This window comes from Chrysemys picta, chromosome 3 (genome assembly GCF_011386835.1).
Source record: "Chrysemys picta bellii isolate R12L10 chromosome 3, ASM1138683v2, whole genome shotgun sequence".
Classification (NCBI taxonomy): Eukaryota; Metazoa; Chordata; order Testudines; family Emydidae; genus Chrysemys; species Chrysemys picta.
The window spans coordinates 93,524,900-93,551,704 of NC_088793.1; the positions used below are offsets into that span (position 1 = coordinate 93,524,900).

Sequence of the window (26,805 nt, forward strand, 5' to 3'; positions counted from 1 at the left end):
CTTGAGTTTTAAACACCTCTTAGGTGGCAGGTCTTGCCTCCCTTTTTCCAAAAGATTTCTCTTTGGATTTAGTCGTAAAACTTGATTTAAGTTTCCCAAAATGTTGGACAGGGCAGTAAAGTGCTTTAAATAAATTGTTTGTTAAATGTTTTATGGAAGAAATTCTGTGAAGCCCCAAAGAAGGACACTTCTTGGCCTGAAAGCAAATGTGTAATACATTATTTATTGGTCCAGCACAAGGTAGCACATTCTCTACCCTGTCTATAAATTTTGACATTCACAGTACTTGGCCCTTGCCCTACAGCACGTAAATCCTTTTGATAAATTACTAATGAAAAGCTGAATGTCCAGTGGGCACAATGAGAATGGTGTCTCTTTCTTCTCCTCCCCTATTGATAAGGTGATACAGCATATTTGTCTTTACACTAAGTTACTGTTTTCTAAAAAGATCATAGTAATTGAATCAACAAATAGTCACAGCAGTGGCCTTGGCACAAGTGTGTCACCTTTGTGAATAGCTTCCATTGTTTTGCATTTCCCAGCTCTCAGTGGTCCCCCATCTCTTTCTGCCAAGTGAAATACCAACTTATTTATACCTTCTAACTTACATTTTAGCCCTTAGAAAACTCCAGCAAAGGGATACATCTCCTTAGCAACATGGGCTACCATGAACACATCAAACCTGACCTCCACTCCCAACATTGGATTCCCAATAGAATATTGAGTCAAGTTCAAGGCCTCAATTCTGATTTTCAGATCGATCAATGGCCAGGGCCCAGCATATCTAAAAGATTGCCCAAAACTCTGGGACAAAGACTATATTTGACAACTCGGGTCCTCTGGCATAGTGGAACCTACTACCATATGGGTAAACCTCATCTGTGCACGAGACAGAGGTTTCTCAGGGGTAAGTTCACAATGGTGGAATAAACTCCCACAGGAACAAAGGACCAACACTAACTTCATCACCTTCCTCTAAGTGGAAGATGCACATCCTTGACCTTGCTTTTTCTAGCGCTAAGACATAGCAGTATGTACATTTAATAGGGAGATTTCCGTAGCTCATTTAACAACACTAGGAAAGAAAAAATGTGATCAGGTGCTACAACAAACTCTGGTGACCTTATGAAGACAACTCACTGAGATTTCACATAAAGATTTTTGAGCTAATTCAAGTCACTGGGCTGGAAAAAAACACTCTTTAAAATGGATACACATAGTCTGTGGGGGAAAAAAAATAGAAAAGTAAGGCCGCATTTAGATGGTGACATTTTATCTCATTTCTCTTCTGTGGTCTTTAAGGTCTTGCCCACTAACCATGCATGGATGCAGGATGAATAACTGTGACCTTAAAGCACATTCCATCCAAAGTTGTGGGTAACTTTGTTTGACTTGGTGGCAGTGATTGCTATGTTAATGAGCTGTCTTGCAATAACTGGTCTGATCTGTATGAAAATGTCACATGCTATAATTGAGAGGGCAAGGCTACAGTTGAAACTAAATTTAGTTTCTTTCTCCCCCCTCCCCCCCCCCATTTTCTTTTTAAGTTGCTCCTGCTGTTTTAAAAAACTTCAAAATGCCACAACAATTCCATGATATTTTTCACAGAGCCTGGAGCTTACAGTATTAACGCTTTTTTTTTTTTTTTTTGGTGGGGCGGGGGGATGGCAAGGAGGAAGAGGTCTGTAATCGCTTGAGGTTTTAAACTGTGGTCTTGTCTACTCTCAGGGCTCCTCTCTTGCTGGCTTGCCTTTCTCCCTCTTTAAGATGGAGGGGATAGGGAAAGCTTTAGAAGTGAGTAGGAACATCAGCACTTGCTCCTCCACTTTAGGAATGCGTCAACCCACCAAAAAACCCACATTGTTTCATAGGTCAGAATAGTTGGGCAGAATGTTTCCTGCCTTGAAAGGCTTGTCAGTGCAAAAAAAATCCCTAACTGTATCATGGCAAATGCTGGATAATGCCTCTTTTATTTAACCTGCTGGGAAATCAATTCATTTGAAAAGGGTGCCTTCATCGTCAATTACCCAGACTGGTCCATTATTTTGGTCAGAGCTTTCTAATATCTTATACTTAATGGAAATAATTACTTTGCACTTATCTCAAGAGGCTTTTTATTAATTTTGTCTCACCACACCCCTGTGAGGCAGGTGAGTATTATTAGCCTCCATTTACAGATAGGGAAGCTGAAGTACAGTGAAAGCAAGGGCAAGACTCACACAGAGGATTAACTCCAATGCACTCTGCTGCCTAATGTAACTCACAGCCTTGAGCTGGGCACCCAGATTCCCTATACAATACATGTGGAGAGTTAGAAGCCTAAGAATGGGATCCACAGAAGCCACCTTAGTCAACGTTGTTGTTCTGAGGGTGTAGCCTTAAGCCCTGCCCCTCAAAGGAAATTAGGCACCTATCACCTATCTCCACTCAGGATTCTCAGCTATGAACCTTTTCCTGGAGTTAGGTTGCCTAAGCTAGGTCAGTTGTTTATCCTGAAAAACCAAGGTGGTAGAGGAGATGACGGTGGTGTCCCCATCCCTGTGACTTCTCAACTAGTGACTGGTGCACTCACCCAGGATATGGGAGTCCCAGGTTAAATTCTCCCCTCTGGCAGATACAAAGGAATTTGAACTTGTGTCTCCTATCTCTTAGGAGAGTGCTCTAATTACTGGGCTATGAGGTATCATGGAGCAGTTTGCTCTCAGTCTCTCCTGCTTGAAGCTGTTCCACTGTGTATAAAGAATTAAATATTCACTGGGCTAAAGAGAGCATGAGAGACTCTAGTGCCCAGTGGTTGGGCACTCAGTTGGTAGGTGTCAGACCCCCAGGTTCAAATCCCTGGTTCACATCAGCTAGAGGTGGGAACTGAACATCGATCTCCTGCCTCCCAGGTGAATGCACTTATCACTGGTCTAAAAGTTACAGAGGGGAAACTACCATCATCTCCTTAGCCATCCTCTGAACACACCTACCCACTCAGGTCCCAGAGGCAAGATAGGCACGAGAGCGCCTAGCTTGTGAATCCTGTTGGGACTTAGGCATGAGCTAGCTGCCAAGCACCTCAGTGGTGTCAGGACTTAGATGGCTGTGTGTGTTCCCAGCTGCTGAAATTTAGGTGCCACAGCAACTTTAATAGGGGAAACTCAGGTGCTTAGGGACTTTACACACCTACAGTGTTAGGCGGCAGCTGAGCGGCTTTGGGGAATGTCAGTGGCACCGAAATATTAGACATAGGAGCCTAAAGAGGCAGTGAGATGCCTAAGGCCCTTTGTGAATCTAACCTTTTGACTTGCTTCAGGTCACATGGTGAGTCTGTGGCAGAGCTGCTGTGATTGACAACTACTGAGCCTCATTCTCCTACTCTAATCTCTAGACCATATTGCCACCCCAGAGCAAATAAATGGTTCAGTATACGGTTTTTGTTTTGGGGGTGGGTACAGAATATTTGAAGTATAGTGAAGTAGGGGTGGATAGATGTGTGTTTGGGTTGCATTTCTTTCTGTCATCATTAAAAATAGCTGGAATATCAGCAATGGCAATAGCTAAGGTTGCTGATGGGTTTCTTCCATAGCCATTATACTTTTTTTTTTTTTTTTTTTTTTTTTTTAAGAGTTTCACCTCTCAGGCTGAAATTATCCAGGCGCGGTTTTTGTTGTTTTGGTATTCCAATGAAAATGGGTTGCAATTTAGACAAGGTGTATGAGACTTTAAAAATCTCACTTTACTCATGCCAGTAAATTTAATAGCGACATTATTAAACTTACAAATGGATGGTCATACATTTAGGAATAAAAATATTGGTCACATTGACAAGATGGGGACCGTATACTAGAATGTAGTCACACTGAAAAAGAATTGGGATTCATGGCAGATAACCAGATGACCATAAATGCCTAATATGATATGGTAAGTGAGTGAACACAATCCTTGGATGTATAAGCCAGCGAATATCAAGTAAGAGTGATGGAGGAGGGGCGGGTATTACTGCTGAATACAGCATAAGTGAGACCATTAAAAGAATACTGTGTTCAGTTCTGATGTCCACATTTCTAAAAGGCTGTTGATAATTTGGAAAAGGTTCAGAAAAGGGCTACAAGAATGAGCTGAGCTCTGAAAATCATTCCTTATAAATTAGAGACTTAAAAAAGCTCAATCTGTTTAGTTTTCAAAGAAGGGCATAAAATATGACTTGATCAAGGGTCAGCAAGTACCTACATGAATTTCTGATAATAGATGGCTTTTTATCTAGCAGGAAAATGCATAGTTGGATCCAGTGGCTAGAAACAGAAGGTAGCCAAATTCAGACTAGAAATAAGGTGCAACATTTTAAGTGATGGTAATTAAGCGATGGAACAACTTATCTAGTGGCTTAATGGATTCTTCATCACTTGATACAAAAATTAAAAGGTGAGGTTTTCACATCTGTGTTATGCAGGAGGTCAGACCAAATGATCATTATGGTTCCTTCTGGATAAAAATCTGAGTTTTATGAGTTCATTCTATTAATGAAATATATTCTATTAGTAGGCACTCAAATCCTTGTGTACTAGGAAAACATTTTTTTCTCTTAGCCCCAATTTATCTCATTGCTTCCCACAGCCACATCTTTGTTACTAATGAGACAGACACCCCTTCAAGAAAAAAGTATGTGCTATGTAATACTCACTGTCTATGCTGGATCAAGGTGCATGGTTTGCAGGCAGCTGTGGCAGTTTTGCCTGTCCCTGCTTGGAGGAAGGCCCATCAACAGCAGAACCCTGGCTTCATAGACAGTGATGAGGAAAGACTGCCACAGGTCAGTAAAACTATATGCAGACAGCTGCATGTACAGCCAATACCATTATGGCTCCATTGGCCAGCTATTCAGGTCCGGAGTGTCTGATGTCCCATCTACCCCTGCCTTCCTTGGATGCTGCTAAGCACAACATTTCTCATCCCATATCTTAACCTCGGTCAGCCAGATCTGAGAGCTAAGTTTGTCACAGCCCAATTTATTGCTGTAGGCAGGGGCCCAGTGCTGAATAGAAAAAGATTATCTTGCATGATCAACACAATAGGATAGAGAAAGGAAAAGATAACAGAGAATGTCAGGCAGGAAAGTCTCTGTACAACTGGGTATGTGTCGGATCTTATTTCTAAGTCTTCAGTCTTAACCAGGACTTTATAGCATCCTTAGATGTGCAGTCAATCTGTGTCAGGCCATACAGTGCATATAATGGGGACTGGCAGTTCACAGATTAAGTGATAGATGAAAAGACTTGGCCTCCGTCGTCATTTAATTTAGTTCCAGGTTGATGAGCTTCAGGTGGCTTTGCATTAAATTCTGACATGGAAATCTTTAACTTTACTTTTGATGGAAGAAAGCTAGTCACTGGGGAGCTTCATATCTGGCTGAGAGAAGTAAATGGACTATAGGCCCTGAAAACCAGCGGGGTAGAATCATTTATGAAGTGGTAAGAACAAGACATTCTGTGAAGTCTTTACAATCTCTAGTATGATTAGTTTCTTATTGATCTGTGTGTTACATGTCCAGAGACTATCATTTCTGAGAGCTGCAACTAACCAAGGGGCCCCCAAAGCAATGAACAGGTCAATTTCACTTTTCTGCAATGACATTCCTCATCTTGGCTTTTATTGCCTGATTGTTTAGACTGGAAAGGCTGCATAATCCCCATTTATGGTATTTCATCATGTTGATAGGGAAAGAGAATGTGCCGTGATAATTTTGGTGAGTTTAGTTTGTAGTTAGATACATTTGCCACACCGTGCTGTGCTTTCCAGATGTATGCTGAAACAATTTCTGTAGTTGTTTACATCTTCTTCATTTATTAGGCATGAGGGGACTAGAGGCCAAATGCAATATGTCTCTTCAGCTGAATTCAATCTGTGATTCTGGAAGGAACACTTGGCTGTTTTTTAAAAAGTTTGGAGTGAGGCTGAGGACTGTAAAGATAAGTCCTTTTGCTCTTTCTGCCACTCATTTTTGGGACTGAAATGTAAAGCCTGAACTTTTGCAAAGGTGCAGAAAAGCAGTTTGGATTTCTTTTGTACAGGCTGTTCTTCATGATGGGCTTTTAAAAAAACTATTCTGAGTTTTTCAAATCATGGCTTATTTCAGGTTTTATCTAGCACTCCCAGCTTTACCTCACAACAGCCCTTATTGTGGTAGCCAGAGACTGTGCATTAAATATGTGTTGCAGGGGAAGGTGGAGATAATTTTATTTTTTTCTGAGGCATCACTTCTTATTTTTGAACAGCAAGGCATGTATTTGCTTTGTGTTGATTCACGTTGATTGGTGCAGTGGTGCAAGTAGAAATCATTTCTTGCCAGTACGCTGCACTCATGGAAGAGACACAAAGGGGGACCTCCCTATGTGACCCCCCCCATGTGGCTCCTCCCCTCCCCATGATTCACATCCATCCCAGGTTACCTGGGGAGAGGGGGGGGCTCTGACCTCCTCCTGCTGCACCAGAGACTTCTGCTGTACAGACCTCAGGTAGGACGACTCAGGAGACACAACTGCGTGGAAGGGTTGGGGGTGGGACTGGGAGAGGGCTCCTCCTGTGTCTTTCAGGTACGCCAGCTATAAATATCTTACTGGTATGGCGTACCGTACTGTACCACCATACTTGCACTGCTGGCTCAGATGGCAATTCTTAAATTAATCCTGGGTACAGTTTTAGGGGCTGGCTTAAATTGTCATAGTTCCATGAGTTCAGGGTACCTGTGACAATTTACATCAGTTGAGGATCTGCCCCACTGAGCCTTAACATTCCACCCATGCTGTATAGCTTCCTATCCTGCAGGGTCAATTCCATTGGAAGACACTGGGTTCCTATATTTTAAAAAAAAGTTTCTCTTCTTGAGGAAAGGTAGAATTTTAAGAGTCAAAAGGCCATATTCTCAGTGGCTATAAATCATTACCGTGCCTGAAGCTATGCTGATCTATGCCTACTGAGGATTTGGCTTCAGGACTGGAACACCATAGAGAAAAGTGAACTATAAAATCAGTGTTGTTTTGTGTTCATTACCATACATCACTTCTTTAAAAAGGACCTAACAAGAGCTGAGCTGGTGATGCGTCAACAAACGCAGCCCAGAAAACAGATAATATCCAAGTGTTATATTAAAGAACAATGTGATAGAACAGCACTTATCATGCCTCACCTGTACTCTGCCCGCAAATTAATTTCTGTTGGGATTATTGGATTCCAAATATCGAGAAAACATCCAAAAGCTGCATTTTTAAAACAAAACAAAAAAAGAAAAATTTTCCCCACCAAATTGGACTGACCTAAACTGAAAGAAATGAATATTCAGTCCTATGTTAGTGACCGCTTCAAAAGGGCCAAACTGTCATAAACCACCATGGCTAGGAGTGGGTGTGTTATACCATAGGACAGCCATTTCCTGCCCACCTGCAAAAGGAAAGCACATGTAGTCCTAGCCCTGACATGCTATAAAATATCAGACATTAAAATTATAAATCTATGCTTCATACCAAAGCAATTATACATAATTTTAGCAGTTTCTGAATCAAAGTTATAATTTTCCTTTCTCTCACCTAGCATGAGGGTGGAATAGGTGACCAATATGGAAGCCAGTAAGGTTCAAATGCACCACTAACAGCATAGGAAATGGCAAAGACCTGTTAGCCTGCAAAAATGTGTTTTGTGTGTATTTGTTTGTATTCCTAGAAAATCTATATTAAGATCGGGTTACGATTGTGAGCACATATCAGTAATTTATGGTAACATACGTTACAACAATGTTGTAATTAACCCAAAGGCAAGTGTTATAGATGCAGAAAATCCAGAGTAAAGGTTACATTTAAAAGAAATCTAAGCATATTAAGCTATCTAAATGTACAGTTAGGACACCCAAACAACCTTAGCTCTGCACTGTAGGGTCACCATGTATAGCCATGGGTCACCGTGCATAGCCATACAGTAACAATTGACACATATTATTGATTGTGGTTCCAGATTAGACGACATTGGATAATTTCATGGGTGTTTTTCCCCCCTCTCATGGTGTCACTACAGGGCAGTTAGGTCTTTTTTTGTAAATAATTTTAGATTATTATGGAGGCAATGACCACAACGCCATAGTTAATGATACACATGCATCAAACTACTGCACCAAATGTCCACATCTGGGAGAAGGTAGTGCGGTGGGGGGGGGAGATTGAGGGTTAATCTGGGGGTGTTTGGCGGGAGTAACTTGCTAAAAGGGGATCGGGAAGGTGGGAAGCCCAAAGTACCGTGCTGCCCCCTGAGGAGAATAACAAGCTCCAGAGCTGCCTTCAGCTTGTGCTGCCCTCAGAATTGGCCTTGGTGCTGACACCATGAGCTGCTTCTGAGTCTGTCCAGGGAGGCCCCTGGAATATCCCCAAATTAAAGTAAGAAGAAAAGAATGGCAGGACAGGCAGGCAGCCTTCCCAAATGTGGTATGTGATGGGGGAATGTATCCTGTAGCCAAAGATTTTCCATCCCTACTGGATATGTAATCAGGTGGGCAACTTTACTAACAGGTGATGAATAACAGTATGTGAGAGAGGAATTGTTTTGGATTATTCAGATGGTGAGAATTAGGAGCACATCAGATGCATTGCAGTCTGCATGGAACTTGGAGGGAGAAGCAAAGTTTGCAGGAGAGAAGATTTGGGAGGAGACACCAGGAAGTCAGGTTGTTTGCACATGGCTGTAATGCTGGCTGCAATTGCATCATTTCAGTAAATAATTCTCTAAATGTATCACCACTTTACTTTTAGAAACATAGTGTATGTTCATGTTATTCCACAGCACGCAGTATACAAACCAAGATTTACACCTAGCCTCATGAGCTGCTGTGCCCTGCCGCCTCTCTTCATTTTCCCTTTCACTGCACTCCCTCACTCTTGTCCCCATGTTCTTCCACGGGGGGGAGGTATAGCTCAGTGGTTTGAGCATTGGCCTGCTAAACCCAGGGTTGTGAGTTCAATCCTTGAGGAGGCCACTTAGGGATCTGGGGCAAAATCAGTACTTGGTCCTGCTAGTGAAGGCAGGGGGCTGAACTCAATGACCTTTCAAGGTCCCTTCCAGTTCTAGGAGATACATAGAATATCTCCATACATTTAATTTATGTTACTCCCTTCCTGTCTCAGATAATTAAAATGTAATTGTATCACTTCAGCTCCCATCCATTTCACGTGTGTGTGTGTGTGGCAGCGGGGGATCACATGCTAACTGTCACCAACACTGCTTCATGTTACATTCTGTCCCCATATCAGGTTAGACACTTAACTCTCATATGAAAATCAATGGGTCTAAAGCACCTAACTTGCTTAGGTGCTTTTGAAAATCCCACTCAACCCCTATCTGCATCATTAGGCAACCTAAGTACCTTTTGAAATCTGGCCCTAAATCCTTTGGGAACAGTGAACTTGTCTTTGTACGTGTCTGTAAAATGCCTGGTGCACAGTTGGCAGTGTACAAATACTGCAAACACTTAATAGTGAATTTAAAATATTAATCCACAGGCATACTGGTATCAAACCCAGAGCAGAGTTAAGGTTGTTTGGATGTGACCTTGCTGACTGTAGTTGATGTGCTAGAAGAATGGTTAGTGTGTGCTAGAAGGTAATGTGTGTAGATATGTGGCTTTACAATGTGTTTTCTGTTTTGTTGTGGCTTTGAGTTTTGAGTTATTTCCCCATAGCAATATTATCTGGTATTTTAAATCTGAATAATAAAATAAGAAATGGAAAATTTAGACTGAGCATCAGGAAGGTGGGTTTTTTCCTAGTTTTTGGAACCCATCGGGCTCTGGAGCTCTTATTAAAAACAAAGCACAGAAGATTCCTAGGCAAGTACATGTCAAACATCCTCTCTCCCCCTCCCCCAACACCCACCCACCCACCCACTGCACGAAACAGCAAGAAAAGCTGGAGGATCTGTCTTCTCAGAATAACCCTTATATAGAGATGTAGCTCTGCAGTAGCAGTGTCTACATCTCCTTCCCCTCCCCTCCCCCTGCAACTCTTGAGTCCCAGGTGCAGGAGGTATGTCTTGGAAAGCATGGCCAGGTAATTCCTACTTTGGGATAGTCCCTTGGGGCCTTGGGAAACCTGGTGTAGGTTAGATTAGGCCAGAGGCATCTTTTCTCCAGCCCCATTCTGGTCCTATGCCAACTACAGGTTGACCAGAATACAAAATTAGATCCATTGTCTTCTGAATGCAGCATACTTGTGAAATAACTCCCCCCCCCCCCACCCCACCCCGCTCCAATATTAAAATACAGGAACATTTGTAATTCTCCTGTCTGCTGCTGCTCTCCTTACATATCTGGCAGACCTCTAGTTCCCTCCTATATACAGCTCTTAGTGGCCATCTTACATCTCCTCCTTCAAAGAAGCGAGTTGTCGTAGCCTCTTTGAAAGCTTTTACAGTCATATTTTAGCTGCAGAAATCCTATTTCAAGGCATTAGTAATGCTCCCTGTAGTGGAAGTAAAAATGCTAGTCTGTTAATGTGATATACCAGGAGACATTCATGTGATAGAATGTTGTCACAAATCTGCGGTCTCTAAGCACTTTATGGTTCTCCTGTTATGCACCAAGACTACCTGGAACTTAATGGTGGAAGTTGATCCTCAATATAGATTCTTCTACTCCAAAAGCACAGGCTGTTACTAGTTCAGCTAAAGAAGAATCTTTGTTAGTTAATAATTAGCTAAGCAAAGCCTGTAACATACAATCAAGCAGTTATGATTCCATTGAGCTCCAGCCAATTCATCACCATACAAACATTTGTAGCCATATTTGCAGTCATCTCTTATGTACGAAGAGCATAGCACAAGAAAACTTTGATTATTAGAAGGCTCAAGAGCCATCACAAACCTTTTCAGCTTTGCAGTTATGATCCTCATTTATGTCACCAGGGGTCTTTGATGTCTCTCTGGCCTGTGTCCCACACTAGGGACAACTAGTATATTCCTATATCTGCCTATATGTTAAAATATAATCTCCCAGTCACCAAGAGAGGCCCTTATGACACATTGATGCAGAGTAACATGAGGAGAGTCAAACAGTTATCTAACTAACCCTGTTCCAAATACTGAGCCTATTTGTGCAGACTTCTCTAGTAGTGCTGACACAAAGAGGGTGAAATCACTCCTGAAAGTCACAATAGGACTTAAGTAGAAGGATCTGTCTGTAATGGACAAACTGGAGTTCCCTGCTCCTTTTGGGTACGGACTATCTCTTGGTACTGAGACCTCAATCTCCAGACCACCATCATCCAATATCACAGGACTCTACCCTTTTCTGCAGGTGCTCCTCCATTGGGTGATACCGAGGAGGATGAGAGAGACATCCAGTCAGTCTCTTCTATTTCTGTTCAGGTTTCCCAACATATCCTTTCAGAAACCCATTCTTTGGACAGTCACAAGGAAGATCACACTCATCATCCAGTGTGGTAGCAACAACCCTGTATACCACCCCTATTCCCCCGCCCCCAAAAAAGGGCCACACAGGGAACCCTGAGTTGCTTATTGTCAGCAATTAACCAGACCATCGATACCATCTCATAGAGAGACTAGAGTCTTACAGTCCTCTCCTCTCATCCCACAGGAGGGGATGTTTGATGAGTTGAAGGCCAGGACAGATAAAGAGGCTACTCCTCAAATACTGATATAATCTTCCTCTCCAGACAAGGCGGTTATGCCTCTGCCACCTTCCATGGCTGTTGATTTTGAGAAACTTCATAAAGAGGGTAGCAGATGCTCTTCAGACTCCACTTGAAGAGATTAAGGTGTCTCAGCAAAAACTGTTGGATATCCTGCAGTCAGCAATACATTCTGGAGTGGCTTTAGTGAGGCTCTCCTGGATCCAACTAAGACTATATGGCAAACACCTGCTACCATACCACCAACTTGTAAGCAGGTGGATAAGAAATATTTTTTGGGTCTCCCACCTCTCACCTAACTTTTTGGTGGTGGATGCAGTAAATAAGCAGGGTAGGGAACACTTTTCAAGTCTGCCCCATATAACAAAGATAAAAAAAGAATTGTTTCTCTTTGGACAGAAGTCCTACTTGTCAACAACCCTGCAATTCAGGCAGTCAAGCCCAAATATAATTTTACAATTAATAATGGATTTACTCCCTTTACTGAACATCTGCTGCAATTCCAGTCTGTCATCTTGGAGGGCTAATTAGTGGCCAGATCACTCTTCAAGAAGCTTTGGATGATGTGGACATTGCTGACAGGTTCCTCTCCATAGCAGCTATTATGTATAAGGCATCATGGCTCCAGCTTTTGTGGTTTCCTAGAGAAGAACAGAACATCATTGAGAACCTCCTCTTGGACAGTTGTAAGCTTTTTTCAGAGACCAAGGATGTGTCCTTGCACACACTGAAGGACTCTAGAGCCACTTCATGATTCCTGGGCATATATACACCTATACATAAGAGAGAGTTTAGTACATTACAGGCGGCCCCCAAAACATGTCCTGATTAGTTCTCTGGATTCCACGGATCGACTGAACCACACAGGAAAAGACAAATTTCAAAGAAAGAGGGCAGCTCACCCACTGTTTACAAACATGCAGTCATCATCAAAACAACAATTTTGATGGGTTTGTATCGTCTTGCTTTTCTGGTTTTACAGCTCCATCCATTTTCCCACCTCCCCCACTTTGGAGACTGCCTTTCTCAATATGCTTGGAGGGAGATCACAACAGACAAGTGGGTCATATAGAGGTCATAACATATGATATACCATCTACTTTATGTCACTCCCTCCTTTCCACCCCTGACTGCCCCATCTCTCATTAGGGACCCCTATGACAAGCATTTCTTGAGACAAAAAGTTAACTCTCTCCTTTGATTAGGAGCAATAGAGCCACTCCATCCTCCTAACAAGGGTAAGGGGTTTTACCCAAAATATTTCCTTGTGCTAAAGAAGGATGGAGGGTGGAGACCAATATTAGATCTAAGAGTTCTGGAGAAAGGGGATGGGTCTTCAGCACTCGTACAAGATGCCTATTTCCATATAACGATACACCAGGGGTCGGCAACCTTTCAGAAGTGGTGTGCCGAGTCTTCATTTATTCACTCTAATTTAAGGTTTTGCATGCTGGAATACATTTTAACGTTTTTAGAAGATCTCTTTCTATAAGTCTATATTATATAACTAAACTATTGTATGTAAAGTAAACAAGGTTTTCAAAATGTTTAAGAAGCGTCATTTAAAATTAAATTAAAATGCTGATCTTACGCCACCAGCCTGCTCAGCTCGCTGCCAGCCTGGGGTTCTGTTCACCTAGGCCGGCAGAGGGCTGATCAGTGCCTGCGGCCGGTACTCCAGACCTGGGGGGGGGGGTGTTTCATGGGTCAGGGCAGAGGGCTGGGGGAGAGGGTTCAGGGCAGAAGACTGGGGTGTGTGTTGGGGTGTGTGGGGTTCAGGGCAGAGGGCTGGGGGTGTGTGGGGGTTTAGGGCAGAAGGCTGGGTGGGGGTTGGGGTGTGTGGGGTTCAGGGCAGAGGTCTGAGTGTGTGGGGGGGTTCAGGGCAGAGGGATGGGGCTGTGGGGATGCAGGGCAGAAGGCTGGGTGTGTGTTGGGTGGGGGGGTTCAGGGCAGAGGGCTGGGGCTGTGGGGATGCAGGGCAGAAGGCTGGGTGTGTGTTGGGGTGGGGGGGTTCAGGGCAGAGGGATGGGTGTGTGTTGGGGTGGGGGGGTTCAGGGCAGAGGGGTAGGGGGTGCAGGGCAGAAGGCTGGGGTGCTTGGCTCGTGGTGGTGCTCCCAGTGGCTCAGGGCAGGGGGCTGTTCCACCCCCTTCCCCCAGGCTCCATCCCTACCTCTCTCTGCGTCCTCTACGGAGCTCTGTGCACGCTGCCGCTCTTCCCCCTCCCTCTCCCCCTCGCTAGGGCCATCAGCTGATTGGCTAGGGACGGAGAGGAGGAGCGGCAGGAGAGCACCGCTGGGGGAAGAAGCGGGGAGGGGGGAAGGTTGGCTGCCGCAGAACCAAGCTTCTGCCTCTTGCCCCCGCAGGGGAGAGCAGTGGGCAGGGGGGCTGAGTGGGGCTGGGGGCCGGGACTGTGGTAGGGAGCTGCGTGCCACTTAAAATCGGTTCGCGTGCCGTAAGTTGCCAACCCCTGCAATACACCAATCACCCAGGCAGTACCTACACTTCACTATTCACCAGGATACTTTCCAATTCCAAGTGCTTTACTTTGGCTTTTCTTGGCCCTAAGGGTGTTCTCCAAGGTCTTGCCAGTACTGGCTGCTTACCTCTGACAGGGAGTCCTTCTAGTCTTCCTGTATCTTGACGACTGGCTACTCAAGGGCTACTCCTATGAAGCAGTGCTATCTTCCACACAGATGACTCTTGCTTTATTCCAGGAGTGGATCTGCAGCTGAATGTACAAAAATCCAATTGACCTCTTTTTAGAAGATACAGTTCATAAGGGCGTATTTGGACGCATTGACAGCAAGGGCCTACCTTCCCTTAGACAAATCCGTAACTTTGTCAGATCTGGTGTAGGCAATTCAGGGGAGCCCTCAGATTACAATAAGGAACTGTCTTCTGGCAGTTTGTACCTTTGTGACTGATCATGCAAGGCTACACCTCCTCTGCTTTCAAGGTTGGCTCAGAAAGACCTATTCTCCAGTGAGAGACACTTTGGACAAACAGGTGATGGTACCTCTACAAGTTAGACACTCCCTAGACAGATGGAAGATCAACTAAGTTTCCATGCAGGGATTCCTTTCTGTGGCTTAGCTCCATCAGTAACTTTAACAACAGACACATCACTGTTGGGATAGGGAACCCATCTCAAAAGCCTCACCACTCAGGGCAGATGGACAACTCAGGAAAGTTGCCAAGGTGTTGGAGCTCAGTGCTGTCAGGAATACTTGTCTTCATTTCCTATCTCTCCATCAAGGGCAAATCAATCAGGGTCATGACTGACAATGTGTCCTGAATGTTTTATATCAACAAGTAGGGAGGCACAAGATCCCCCTCGCTGTGTGCTGAAGCCATGAAACTATGGAACTGGAGCATAGCTTATCAGATCCAAATTTCAATGATCTACTCCTAGGTATTCATAACACTACAACTCAGCAGACAGTTCTCACAGGACTACGAATGGGAGCTAGAGGATCAAGTTCTCCACAGCATATTCCAAAGATGGGGACTGCCAGAGGTGAATATCTTGGCCACTTCCAGGAACAAGCTCTTTTCTGCTCAAGAAGAAGTCTGGGCCACCACTCTTTCAGAGATGCTTTTCTTCAATCTTGGAAGAAAGGTCTGTTCTGTGTGTTTTCTCCACCACCACTGATACTAAGGGTGGCAAACAAAATCAGACAGAATTGTCCTTGCAGTGCTGACCTGGCCGAGACAAGCTTGGTACTGTTAACTGCTTCACCTACATGTTCAACAACCGCTCATGGTCCTGACCACACCTCATCTCCTCTCATAGGATGCGGGTCATGTGCTTCACCCCAATTTGGGGGTTCTCCATATCATGGCATGGTTCCTTGATAGTTCTCACTGGGTAGAATCCTCCACTTCTATTCAGTAACACCCATTGCAGTTTCGTAGTAGAAAGAGTTCAACCTGTACTACCTACCTATAGAAATGTAAAAGGTGTTGTCGTCGCTTCCCCCTGCCTGAATCTGTGCCACTTTGAGTCATTCTGGATTACCTGTTGGATTACCTAGTAGCCATCATTCCTTCCCCCTCCCCAGTATTCCTCAAGGACAAAGTGTCTTTACATCCAGACCCAAAATTCTTACCTAACGTTGTATTGGAGTTCCACCTTAACCAATCCATTCATCTACCAGGGTTTTTTTCCAAAGCCGCATAGCTTTCTGCAGGAGTCCTGTTTTCATACCCTGAATGTTAGAGGGGTGTTGGCTTTCTACTTAGATAGGATCAAGCAATTTTGAAAGTCACCTAGGCTCTTGCTTCCTGGATAGATCCAAGGGGTCCATGGTCTCTGGTCAGAGACTATCAAGATGGATATCTGGATGTATTATCACTTGTAATGATGCTACAGATATTCATGCTCCCACCCCCCACAAATGGTGATAGCACATTTGACCAGATCACAAGCAATGTCTACTGCATTTCTTAAGAATATGCCAGTATCTGAGATATGTAGGGCCACTTCATGAACTTCAATACATACATTTTTGAAACATTATGCTTTAATCCATGCCGCCAGATCCGATACGGCACTTGGTACTTCAGCACTATCTTCAGTTCTAGACTCAGTTCTGAAGCTCCCTCCTCCCTCTGAGGATACATGAAGTGGAGAACACATAGGGATGCTACTTGAAGACAAAGAAGATGTTACTAACTTGGCGCAGTAACTGTGGTTCTTTGCTCAATGTGTTCCTGTGTATGATCAATGTGTTCCTATGTATGCTCCATTATCCATCCTCCTTCACCTCTGCTTCAAACTCTGGGATGTTGTGGTGAACTAGGAACTGAGGCCAGTTCACCCATGCATCCCTATATAGCCTCAGTGTCCAGCACGAGGAGGTATAGGCCTCATGCACGAGCCGAACAGACACTGCTAATGGAAAATCTCCAATCAAGGGCTCAAGAGTCACGCACACACCGAAGTGGAGCACCCATAGGGGGAACACATTTCAAAGAACTGCAGTTGCTGCACAAAATGAGTAATCTCTTCCTTGTAGAGTGTATGTTTTCAGGCCAGAAGGGACCACTGTGATCATCCAGTTGGACCTCCTGCAGAACAAAAGCCATATCAATTCCTGCTTCAAGTCCAATAGCTGTGCTAGGAAAAGCAATTTTCTTTTATCCTTGCTCAGATGCCATCAGCAGTAATGGAAAAATAGAAAGGTACACGAGAGTGTCCCTTTAAGTTCTACTAAGATTTAACAGAGGGGGGCAGGAACTAACTCCTGTTTTCTTTCTGATGGGAGGGAATACAACTTCTGAATGTGCTGGTGGAGGTCAGCAGAGTAACTTTATTCAGAGCAGTATTCTTCTTCTCTTTAACAAGGGCCAGTGTGATTTTTATGGTGTGGATAAGGAAGACTAACACTTTAGTCAGAGTCTAGTGTAAATAATAGTTCATAGTGAGCTACAGTAATACATAATTTTCGAATTAAGACAGGGCCACCAAAGAGTTGCTGAGACTTTTTTCATGTACAGACCAGCAAAGGAATGAATTATTATCCTCATCTGCCTTTGAGCTATCTGTGTCACATTCATTATACCCAATCAATGCATCAGCAGTGACATTCTATAGCAAGAGTCTCACTGCCTATTAGTCATGCAGTAAAATATCCTATTGTTTAAGTCCAGGTTGTTAAGCAAAATGAAAGTATTCCATTTTCTCTCTATCATAAGGGCTGTGCTTTTGATGATGACATTTACTACTCTTGCACGAGGGAATATGTCTCAGCTATTTCTGACAGCACTAAGTGCCTCAAACAGGCCAACTCACTAAATCACTCTCTATATCAGCTGAACAGCGATCAATCTCAGTAATCAACAACAGGAACCAAATGTCAATTTGTTCTGACCCATTGAACATCTAACATTTGCTTATTGCTCATAAAAATCTCTGTCCTCCTCGCTCTCTCTCTCAGCTATGTTTTACCAGATATCAATGGGCTACACAGACCGAAGATTAGAGTAGTGAAAAAAATGCTTTAACTTATTTTATTGCCACACCGTGGTGTAAAATGGATTCAGGTAGGGTGAAATTAACAAGCCTGTGCTGAGCTAGTGATCTGGGACTAGGATACCTTCAGAAATCAGTTCTTGGCAGAGTTCACCTTGGTCTGGGTACATGTATGGGCTGCTAGATGTCTGATTTGCAGTTTAGTTCTAATCTGGAGCTAATAATTGTGGGCAGAATTGCAAAGCAGAAAGAACATATAATGACTTTCAAATAAAGCAAAATAAATATATGCTAAGTGGAGGAAAGGATTCCAGTCTTTGCCTGGAAAATTTGTTTCTGTCACTGACCTACTGCTAAAGGCAGTAGCATTAAAGTGGAACTGGGATATTAATAACTTTTCCTCAGTTCTTTCTGATGATTTAGACATTACACACCTTTAATTAAATTTATTGGAACACGCACTCTGCTTTTCTTGGAAAGGTGAAAAATGTCGATAAAGATGCATTGCTAATTTGGGTGTTGCATTTTCTAACAATCAATGCAATTAGTGATGGTCCTTGGATAGTTTGCAGCAAAATGTAATGTCATGGCTTTTGCATGTTTTCCACAATCTTTTTAGAAAGTGTAACTGTTTGCTTGCTGCAAAATAAAATAGCAGCAAGACATAGTGGAAATAACTATTATTCCTTATTTATCTCACCATACCGGCATAAAGGTTAAATTGTTATTCGCCTTAGAGAAGTAGAGTAATGAAGTATCATTCTCAAAGTTTTAAGTCATTTCCCCTTCAGAGGATACAGAAGTGTTGCTTAAGTTTTATCTGTTAATTATAACTGATGTAACCTTTTTACCAGTTGGACGCAACAGCAATAAGGGACAGGTTCAATATCTAGGAGGTTCCTCTTCACAACACAGAACAGTACCATCTTAAGCCCTACTCAGTAATCTGGAAAAACTAAACACCATTCCTGGGTGCTTCAAAGAGGCAATACTTTCCCACTCACAAGCATACAGTCTGTGTACAACAAAAGAAAAACCCAGCATTAATTTGGGAAAACATCACACCCAAATTGAAAACCATCAGCACACACTCACCCTATAGTAGGTTGGGCACTATTCTTTGCCTCTGTTTCCCACCTTGCGGTGTGAAAGTGTTGAAACACTGTACCTCAAAGTAGCACCCTGGAGCCCCCATATTCACTACTGATGTATGATTATGATATGCTTTTTACAATGCATGAATTGTGAGGTATCATTGTAAGAGTCTTGATCAGTAGAACGTTAATATGCTCTTGGATTGTATGTACTTTCATTGTATGGAAAGTTATGAAGTATTTTTGTATGTGCTACTGAAATATGTTGTGAGGTTGGGAGATGCCCAGAGCTGGCCTTTCAGTTGCAACAAAGGAGCACAGATCTCTGTGCCTGCTACTTATAATTACTTAAAATCTTTCTGTAGTTAATAGTCTGGTTTTATATTTTGCCTAAAAGTGTGTTTTTAGTTGAAATGCTTGGGGGATCTCAGCTCAGATTACAAAGGCTGGTGAATGTACACTTTCCTATGAACAAGTGGTGAACTTATTAATGAGCTTGCACTGTCCAAGGGAACCTTGAGCAGTGTAAGCCAGTATATTTGTGGGGTGCAAGGTTGGGAGATGGGGTAATTTGCTGGTACCTCTCTCTGTATGATTCATGAGTGGCTATGGGAGTATTCATGCAATGTAGCTGGGCAAGCGGCGCCACATGTTGACGGCTGAGTGATCACAGCACCTGTAAGGGCGTTGCTGCTTGTCACTGGCATAGCATTGTATGAGACAACCCAGGCTAGAAGATAGGTAAGGAAGCACAGCAATCCCACAGTTCCAGGTTGTACCCATCACAAGTGTAATGAACAAATCTCTTTCACATCCTATTCCCCTTTCCCTCTGTCACACCCCACCCACAGTTGGCTGTCCTGGGTCAGCGAAGACTCAGAGTTCAAAGTTGTGGTCACATGGCTTCACCTCCTACTCCTGAAAAGGGCAGGGGGTGGCATCAAGTAATGCCTCTACTGCAGCCACCACCTCTGCAACTGGCTCAGTGCCGCTGCCGCTCAGCATTTCTGCTGCTATTGCTGCTGCTGCTCACTGCCACTTCGGTGATGCCATGTTTTGAGGTTCCCCCACTTAGCCCAGCGCTAGTGATTTCAGCTATTACTGATTTGCCTAAATAGTGGGTAACTTCTCTGCTGCTGCCTCATTGTTGCATTTCATTATAATACTGTCCCCAAGCCATGTCCAAGGCTTAGCCCCTAGACCTGCTCATCAGTAATATCAGTTCTAACAATCACTGAACTGCAACAAAGACTCTAAAGACAGTGCAGATGTAGCACAATTGAAACGCTGGAGAGGAAATGGCTAAATGATATACAGGATTCTTTAGTCAGCAGCCACACCATGAGATAGGAACACCTATTTTCACCCTCTCTCATTTTCACTGGGATTTGACATCCATACCCTTTGCTTAGCAAGTGAGGTTTAAGTTACATTAAGCCCCTCAATAAAGGTATGCTAAGTAAAGATCTGCTGCCCTTTATTCATACAATAAGGATAAAAACATTTCATTACTCCTGCATTCAATACTAAAGTGAATTGTAACCCAAATTCAGCCTAAACTGGTCACTTTGACAAAGCAGCTCTGTCCCCGAGCACCCAGGCAGGGTAGGTATGTCTATGCAAATACAGTTTGTTCCTGAAGTGTTTCCCTCTCCCCTCTCACCCCCCACTATGTCACTAGATGTCAGGGGAGAGTTCATTGAGACCCTGCTTATACTGGGTAAAATGCAATGAGTGAACTCTTGACTCCACTGAAGTAAGTGGCAGAACTCCCATTGACTTAAGCAGGGCCAGGATTTCATCAAAATAACTTAGAATTACAAAAATGAACACAAAACCCTCTGGTAGATGCCTCCCAGATTCCTAACTTATGTAGAGATTTGCACATTTATTCAAATGTTGGTTGAAATGGGGGTAAGAATTTGGATAGGATTTTCAAAAGACCCTAAGGACAGATTTTTAAAGGTATTTAGGCATTTAAGGAGGTAGATTGGGATTTTCAAAATTGCCTAGGCATTTTAAAAATCCTACTAGGTGCTTATATGCCTCTATGGACATCTAAGTAGCTTTAAAATCTTGCCCTAAGTGACTTAGAAGCACAAATCCCACTAACTTTCACTTGTATATGGGTGTTTTGGAATGTCCCTCCAACAATCCCATCCAGAGCCAGGGTTAGCATTTTGGGGAGAAACAGTGAGATGAATTATTTGTCCTCTTTCCCCCCCACCTCCCCAACTTAATCAACATTTGAAAATTATTTCAGTGCACATTACAATAAAGTTAAGGATGAGAACATCTATTAGTAACTGAGTGGTAAAAAAAATTACAGGGATGTTACAGTTGAACCAAAACCAAGCATTATAAACTCAAGGTTACACTTAAAAGAAATTCCAACATGTTAACATGTCAGAAATGCAGCGTTAATGCACAGAACCTCAACTCCATCCTGGAGCAACACTAAGCCACATGATTATGATTAAAGCATCTTAAGGTTTGTGGTCCCAGATTATATTAAATTGATTTTTAAAGATGCATTAGATATTTTTTCATATTTTTTCTGCCTTGCAGGACAGGACAGCGTTAAGGTTATTTGAATGTCTTAAATGTGCTTTTTCAGACCTTAACATATACATATGTTTTTTTCCCCTTGAAATATCCTTATTTTGTAAAAAGCGACAAAGAGTCCTGTGGCACCTTATAGACTAACAGAAGTATTACAGCATAAGCTTTCGTGGGTGAATACCCACTTCATCAGACGCATCATAATATTATTTTGTAAATATTATTAAAAACTTTAAACATAAGCACCCCCATACAACCACAAATGAAAATTCTTCATGGGCTATTCCAAATAATTTGAAGATATGTACAATAAATCTTAAGTAATTTTACATTCTAACTGGTAAGGGTTCATTCACCAGTTACACCAAAGCAGCCAGACCACACTAACCAGTTAAGGTGAGTTTATTGATGCTTTGCCTCACTAGAGCAATGCAAAGCAGATGGAATATACAGGTGAACTCTTGACTTCAATTTACTTTTAGAGGGCTGTGTTACAGAGAGCTGTACTATGTGAGACAAAGGGCAAAAGAAGCCCAGTCTGTGCAGGTTAAAGGCTACCCATCATGTTTCCTGTCTCAGCTCCACTGTGCACCATGGTAGCACTGCCAGGGGAACTGAGACAGCAAGCCATAGGTGCAGCCATGAACTGTTTAAAGAGCAAGGACACTTGGGAAAAATAATGAGAACTCTTGATACATGTTTCCTGTCTCCCTTATACCTCTGCATCATTCTATCCAATAGAACTGCTGCATGTGACTTAGCTGTAGAGCCAGGCTGGTGATTGGTTGAGTTACCAATGATGCTCCAGTGGCCCCACCTAAGAGTCTCTACTTTCTTTGTAGATACAGCAGTCTTTAGAAATTGAACGTAACTACCACCCACTTTAAAAAAAAATGGCCTATGAACAAGGACGTTTAAATGATACTCCATTGTTATCATCATTTGGGACAAAAACTGATACAGATGCTAAATTTCATTAATCCCATTCTAATCAAATTAAGCTCAACCTAATTAACAAATATACTCATAAATGCACCCGAAATTCATATTCAAAGTGCTGTAAGTTTGGCGAGAATACACTCTTGTAGAACTCAATCTTAACTACGGAGTCTTTAATCATACAATCATAGGACTGGAAGGGACCTCGAGAGGTCATCTAGTCCAGTCCCCTGCACTCATGGCAGGACTAAGTATTATCTAGACCATCCCTGACAAGTGTTTGTCTAACTTGCTCTTAAAAAATCTATGACAGAGATTCCACAACCTCCCTAGGCAATTTATTCCAGTGCTTAACCACCCTGACAGTTGGGAAGTTTTTCCTAATGTCCAACCTAAGCCACCCTTGTTGCAATTTGAGCCCATTGCTTCTTATCCTATCCTCAGAGGTTAAAGAGAACAAGTTTTCTCCCTCCTCCTTGTGACAACCTTTTATGTACTTGAAAACTGTTATGTCCCCTCTCAGGCTTCTCTTCTCCAGAAGAGGGAGTGAACTTTACCATCATGGCTGCCAATTCCACTGTTTACTGGGATCTCAGGGTCCACCACAGTACAACTGAGCCTTTGCTGTCCTAATCCTGAAGGAAGACCTGGCCAGACCAAGCCAAAGAAAGCGACCTAGATGACACGGTCACCTCCACTATTTCCAGCTAAATTTCAACCACCACCTGGAATCTGAGGCTTTATCTCACACACACATCCCATCCCTCATGTCCTTTTCCTTCCACATCATATTTCTTCTCTTTCCCATCCATCTCTTTTTTTCTTCTGTCTAATAGAAGCCTGGCTTAGCAGGCCAAAAGTGTATATTTTGCAAAATTGCTGTAACCTGTGCCCAGAAAGAGGAAGCTAAAGACAATGCTTTAAATAGCCCAATGCTGGTACAAGTTTTCCTGGTATTGGACTGGCTAAGAAGACCATGTGCCATGCTTATGTTTTTCCAGTACTGAAGTTGCAAGTAAGAGTCAGCACCCAAGACAGAAGCTGCATTTTCTATCTTTGCTGTTGTTTTCTCTTCCCTCAAGTGTGTTCGTCTTGTTCTGTCTTGTAGGAAATGAACTTCTCGCAACAGCACCACCACCACCAACAGCTCCAGCCCATTTCAACTAACTGCTTCTCTTCCCCCCACCCCAACCAAAAAGGACAGGTATTACCATCTTTAACAAATGCCACCAAAGACTGTCAAGCATTTTTTTTTCCTTCTAACTTTCTGTATCTAAAAGGAAAGGTAGTAAGAGATACTGTTCCAATGAAAGCCTTATTTACTGCTTTACATTTCAAATGCTTTAACTGTTTTCCTTCTATTTCTGTATATTTAATAAAAAATGAAAATGTAACTCTAAGCAGACTTAGGTCTCTGTATACCAAGTGCCAAACCATGTTTAAGATTGTTTAATATTCGAGATTGATAAGCTTATCTAACACCCTTGATTTTGGGGCCCATTTACACCATCAAGATATAATAGAACAGTACTTAATATCCATAAGGAAACATGGGTTCTGAATATTAGTCTACTACCAAAAATAATCATTCTGCATTGTCAATCTGAACTATTTCCCAGCTAATCAGAGATATTGCCAATCTCAGTCTACACACTGTCTCACTGATCATTGGTTTCTTGCACATCTAATATGACAAAGAAGACAATGGCAGATTAGAAACCACGTTATAAGTGTAAAAAGTTAGTGCAAGTAGAAGGGTTTAAAGTTTTTGGGACTAAAACCAAACCTGGCACCCTACAGAGGGGGTTCCTTTCCCCTATGCAGATGCTGGCTATCACTTATCCATGCAGTATTGCTTAGGGAGGAGAATTGCATCCCAGGCACTAGGATCAGGTGTATGCTGTCTCCTTTCCTAATTCAATCTTCTCCAAGCTTGTAGGTCAGGTTCCTTCTCCCAGAGGTGATGAAGAGTAGTTACCCCTGTTCATAGTCTCCTCATCCAGTTTGTTACCATAAATAAATGGAAAGTGGATAGAAAATACAGATAACATCACAAGATGAAAGATAATAATAAATAAATACATCTAGACACAGTCTGTAAGAAGCCCTGCTAGGAAGGAATAAACCTTGCTATACAAAATATGAAACTATTAGGCCAGATCCTCAGCTAGTGTAAATTAATATAGCTCCATTGAAATATGGCATAACAACATCTGTCCAAATTTCCCCAGGAGAAAATAAAGATGCAGCAATTGCTGAAGGGGTACTTGGTATGGTTATACCTTCTGTCACAAGACTCAGTTTTTCAAAGGGAACATTGTTTATTAAACTGTGATTGGGCAGCTGTCCCTCACTGGCAGAAAAGGGTTTAAAAGCAGCCTGAGGAGGCAGCCAATTAGAATGGGGCTGAGAGAAGCAGCCAATCATGGCTCGGCAGGCTCATATAAGAAGGGCTGCAGGACAGTGCAGAGTTCAGTAGCTGATGAGCTCAAGAAGAGAAGACCAGGCTCTTAGCAGGAGGAAGATGTGCTAGCACCTTAGACCAAGCAGCACTGCAAGCAGGGACTGGGGGAGCTAGAGAGAGCTCCTGGCTGTCTGCTAGAGCCCACAGGCTGAGGCTCTGAAGTAAGGGCAGAAGAGGGTGCTGCAGCTGCATGGGAAGCAGCCCCAGGACCGTGGACTGCAGTTGCCACTTGGGGAGTGGCTGGCCACAGATTGCAGGTCCCCCAGAAGAGGAGAACACAGAATGAGGCACAGAGGGCAGTGTCACTGAAGAGGATGCTGCAGTCCTGGGAGTAGTAAGGATTCTGGAATAAAAGTGATGGTGGTGAGACACCACCAGAGGAGGGCGTTCTGGTGAGCAGAGCTAATTCTCATGACACATGGCAGGAGGTGTCAGAGTAGTGAGTCTCACCCTATCACATAAACTTTGTCCATAAGCAGTATCTTTCAGGCAGAGAGTTCAGTACACAGCAATGAGCCAGCTTCCCCTTGTTATAGCAAAACACTCTCTCTGCACACTTTAGCCCCTGCAGTAGCTCACTCACCATGCTCCCACCCTATTCTGAAAGGGGAAGCTCCCATTCTTCTATTACAGATCACCATTAATAATAAATAAATAAATAATGATGATACACATTCAAAATTACTAAATATAAACCATATGAATCTATTTCTAAGACATCTATTCCAGGCACCTCACACTCTGTGCTGGTTAAATAAATATTGTCTCACCATTAAACAGCTACTCCATTACATATTTCTATTTTTTTCCAAAATGCAGCTTAGTATGGTGACAGGCCATGTCCACCAAACTCTATACTTGTATAAGATGTCTGTCCCAAATGATCATATGTCACTGTCTCCTTTGGCTGTTGTATTTTATCTAATTGTCTTTGAAGTTTTCCTACAGATGGTGTCCTTTTGTACGCTCATTTCCTGATATGCTGAGCTATGTCTGCTTCCAAATGTTCTGAAACAGAGTCATTGGCATGCAGTTCAAGGTCAGTAGGCCTTGTCGTCAGATATTCAACTACGTGTGTGTTCTTCCTGTGTGCTGTCCCAGCTCTGTGCAGACAGCTGGCACAGCAGACCTTGAGTGAATGACCAATGACCACAAAATCTGTTAAGGTGTGAAAGCGCTTGGTCAGGTTTATTGTCCACAAAGCACAGTCCTAGTTCCCCAGATCAATGTCTACAGTTACACTAGCATATGTATTCCCGTGACAGTGGATGCAGCTCAGTCAATGGCAGGACTTTTCACTGTCCCCTCAGCTGGACAAAGACACTTCCTCTGAGATACACCAATACAAACAAATTACATCTCACCTGTGATGTATCAGGGTGCCACCCTCAGACATATTAGAGTGCCACCCATTGACTTGTGTCTGTAGCTTCAAGCAAAACATCTCTATTCATCATGCTGTCATCCTGAACTTATCCTTAAGATGGGTCAGCATGTTCCTGTTATCTTTGGGGAATGTGTTTATCGGGGTGTTCTGGTACCACCCTTCTGGAATATGCTTGTGTGGGTGTTTTGTGCCTATCACCTACTAGGAATATGTGTTTTTGCAATATCAACCCTATGCTTGCCAAATTCTGTGAGCAGGGCCAGCCTCTTGCTCACAACTTAACTTTGCTTTATATCAACAAGGTTTTGACTACTTTAGCCCAGGCCTCAGGACTCATACCAGGCCTCTGATACATGGGCTTATATTTCAGGTCCTCTTCCTACTACAGGCCTCAGTCTGTCTGGGCATGGTTGGAGCTAGTAATGAACTCTCTTGCTTCAGGAGTCAGTGCTGACCTTGTTTCTTTGTGAAGAATGTTTTGTCATCTGCTAAGCAGATGGCCAGCTGGATCGCCTCATGAAGCTGGTCCAATTCCAAAATCCTCCCCTTCTGAGTTATCAGAGTCTTACAGAATACTCTGCAATTCCTGCAGTCTTTTCTGTGAAGACACTCCCTTTACTTTGGAAACATGTTTCCCATTGGATGGTTCTTGGCTGATGAATGATTGTACACCTCCCTGCTCCATTTTCTGGTTTGACCTCACATGCGGGGCTACCTTT

At 43.0% G+C, this 26,805-nt stretch overlaps 1 long non-coding RNA gene across 1 annotated transcript in view; it reads left to right on the forward strand.

Moving 5' to 3' along the window:
* Positions 1-23,596, forward strand: part of LOC135982337 (uncharacterized) — a 97,619-nt gene extending 74,023 nt beyond the window's left edge. The window contains exon 4 of the long non-coding RNA XR_010599622.1: positions 23,344-23,596. This is a non-coding gene — a long non-coding RNA (uncharacterized LOC135982337). The remainder of the gene's footprint in view (positions 1-23,343) is intronic.
* Positions 23,597-26,805: the final 3,209 nt, after the last annotated feature.